Source organism: Bison bison, unplaced genomic scaffold (genome assembly GCF_000754665.1).
Source record: "Bison bison bison isolate TAMUID 2011002044 unplaced genomic scaffold, Bison_UMD1.0 scf7180017864329, whole genome shotgun sequence".
Taxonomy (NCBI): domain Eukaryota; kingdom Metazoa; phylum Chordata; class Mammalia; order Artiodactyla; family Bovidae; genus Bison; species Bison bison.
Window position 1 is genome coordinate 3,620,896 of NW_011494901.1, and position 3,434 is coordinate 3,624,329.

A 3,434-nucleotide genomic window follows, 5' to 3' on the forward strand; every position below is an offset into this window, starting at 1 on the left:
GTGAAAGGCTACAGTGAAACAGGCAGTTATTGAAGGGATCGAGGAAGCAAAGGGAAGAAGTCTTAAAAGTCATGCTTGGGGGTCAAAAGGGATGTGCCAAAAAGAAGGGAAAGGGGAGATAATTACAGAAATGTGGTCCCTGAGTAGAGGAAAGGACCTGGGATCCAGAGCAAAATCAAAACGTCAAGAGAATGTTTCTGGGGACTTTATTGGTTGTCCAGTGGCTGAGACTCCATGCTCCCAACACAGGGGGCCCAGGTTTGATTTCTTGTCAGGGAACTAGATCCCACATGCCTCAACTGAGTTCACATGCTGCCCACATGCCACAACTAAAGATCCCACATGCCACAACGAAAGATCCCACAAGATCAAAGATCCTGTGTGCCACGATTTAGACCCAAGGCAGCCAAATAAATAAATATTTTTTAAGGAGAGAGTGTTTCCGAATTCCCAGGTAATAATTCTAATCGAATCTTGATCAATTCTTTGGAAAAATAATTATAACTGTGTGTGCAATTTTAGTTCATGTATTGGGCTTCCCAGCTGGTGCTAGTGGTAAAGAGCCCACCTCCTAGTGCAGGAGACATAAGAGACACAGAGCACCATCCCTGGGTCAGGAAGATCCCCTGGAGGAGGGCACCGCAATCCACTCCAGCATTCTCGCCTGGAGAATCCCCATGGATAGAGGAGTTTGGCAGGATGCAGTCCATAGGGTAGCAAAAAGTTGGACACGAATGAAATGACTTAGCATGCATGTTCACGTATTACCTTACTGAATCTTCACATAAGTGACCTCATGAGGTCACTGCTATTGTGCTGTGCTGTGCTTAGTTGCTCAGTCATGTCTGACTCTTTGTGACCCCATGGACTGTAGCCCACCAGGCTGCTCTGTCCATGGGGAGTCTCCAAACAAGAATACTGGAGTGGGTTACCATGCCCTCCTCCAGGGGAATCTTCCCAACCCAGGGATTGAACCCAGGTCTCCCACCTTGAAGGCAGATTCTTTACCATCTAAGCCACCAGTCAAAGTGAAAGTGAAGTTGCTCAGTTGTATCCGACTCTTTGCAACCCCATGGACTGTAGCCTACCAGGTTCCACCATCCATGGGATTTTCCATACTGGAGTGGGTTGCCATTTCCTTCTCCAGGAGATCTTCCCGATCCAGGGATTGAACCCGTGTCTCCCATATTGTAGGCAGACGCTTTACTGTCTGAGCCACCAGGGAAGCCTATCCCAGTTTTACAAATAAGAAGATGGGCTCCACAAGATTAAATAAGTTGCAAAGATAACAAAAGTATTTGAGTGGTAAATTACCGTTAGCTTGTGGTAAATTTCTTAACAGTGATAAGCTACAGTACCGCTAACAGAGGCATGAACAGAGTGTTATGAAGGATGGTAAATGAGACTGCAAACAATAGAAGAAGTCAAAAGAAGATGAGTGGTCAAGGGTAAAATTTAAACTCATCCACCCAGGGCTTTTATTAATTTATTTTTTAAATCATACGCTGATGTTCATCAATTGCCACATTCTTTCCATATGGAAGTCCCTTCTTTGCTTATTATCGCTCAACCCAGGTTCTCTAAACGGATATGAATGATAACTAATAAGGATCACATAAAAGTTTCGAGTTAATTTATTTACATATATATTATTTTAAAAAGTCTTTGGAGCTTCCCTTGTGGCTTAGCAGTGAAGAATTCACCTGCAATGCAGGAGACGCAGAAGAAGCGGGTTCGGTCCCTGAATTGGGAAGATCCCCTGGAGGAGGAAACGGCAACCCACTCCAGTATTGCCTGGGAAATCCCACGGACAGAGAAGCTTGGCAGCTACAGTGTGTGGGGTCTCAAAGAGTTGGACACGACTGAGCCGCTGAGCAAAAAGTCTTTTCTCTCCTCACCATCAGTTCTGAAACATGCAAGAAATGTAATTGTCCAAAAGCTCATATTCTAATCAGAAACTAGATATGTCCCACCCTAAACAGGACATCTGGTCATTGTACTAGCTTTTTAAAAAGTCCCTTTTTACAGGCAGAAGGAAACAGACAACCAAATCACCCTATGGACATGACTACAATGTTCTCCATCAACTAATTAAGAAAGACCACTACATTATGATGAACTGTTTTCAGGGAGGCAACCAGGACTAGGCCAAATTGACCAGATCCAAATGTGATAAAATTTTGTTTCTAATCTTGAAATTCCGCTGGATGATATCTGCCTTAATATACTTTTTTTTAAAATAGTGTTTTAAGACCAAACTGTCATCAATTAGATTTTTTTTTAATTTAGGTCCAAAAAATATTATTTTCTTCTTCTCACTTCCCACCTGCCAGCTAAAACCACTTTTTTTCTTTATTCAACACCATCTTCAAATATACTTTCCCCAGAAAAAGAAAGTTGCTAAACCATTGCCTTCTGTATAACTCTTATATTTCTTTTTTTAAATCCATATTCACTGATATATCCTTTAGATGAAGTAGTTTATATCTTGTCACAAAAAGCTATAAACTGTTCTTTGTAGCATCTTTATTGTTTGCAGCCGTATGTGTTGATGTCAGTGTTTGGGGTAGGGGGTATTCACCTTTCTTTCCTCACTCTCAAAAACACATCCTCTCCTACTTTTCAGTTTATCTGTAAGTTTCTACATACACACACTCTGTGTGTGTGTGTGTGTGTGTGTTAGTTGCTCAGTCATGTGTGACTATTTGTGACCCCATGGACTATATGGCCTGCCAGGCCCCTTTGTCCGTGGAATTGTCCAGGCAAGAATACTGGAGTGGGTAGCTATTCCCTTCTGCGGGGGATTTTCCAAACCCAGGGACTGAACCCGGGTCTCCTGCATTGCAGGCAGATCGTTTACCATCTGAGCCTCCAGGGAAGCCCTATATATACACACACACACACACATATATATATATATATATATATCCCCACTTACTCACTGAATAATTGTGTGTCATGTACCGTGTGTTGATACTGTTTTAGATATGTGATATATGGTAGTGAAGAAAATAAGTAAAGTTTGCCTTCAGAAATCTTATAACCCAGTAGGTCTAATAGGCAAAAATAATATATAATAAAGATGTAGACATATAGTATAATATCTGATATATGTCAGATATATAATATAGTGATAAGTACTATGTTAAAAAATCTGGGCAAAGGCAGTATAATATTATATTTTTTAAAAAAGCAGATGAGGGACTATATAGAATATGACTCAGGAATTCAACTGGGTTTTAAACCTATCCCTGACACTTACAAGTTCTGTAATCTTAGGGAAGTTACTTAATTGTTTGTATGACTCCATGCAGCCATGAAATTAAAAGACGCTTACTCCTTGGAAGAAAAGTTATGACCAACCTAGATAGCATATTCAAAAGCAGAGACATTACTTTGCCAACAAAGGTCCATCTAATCAAGGCTATGGTTTT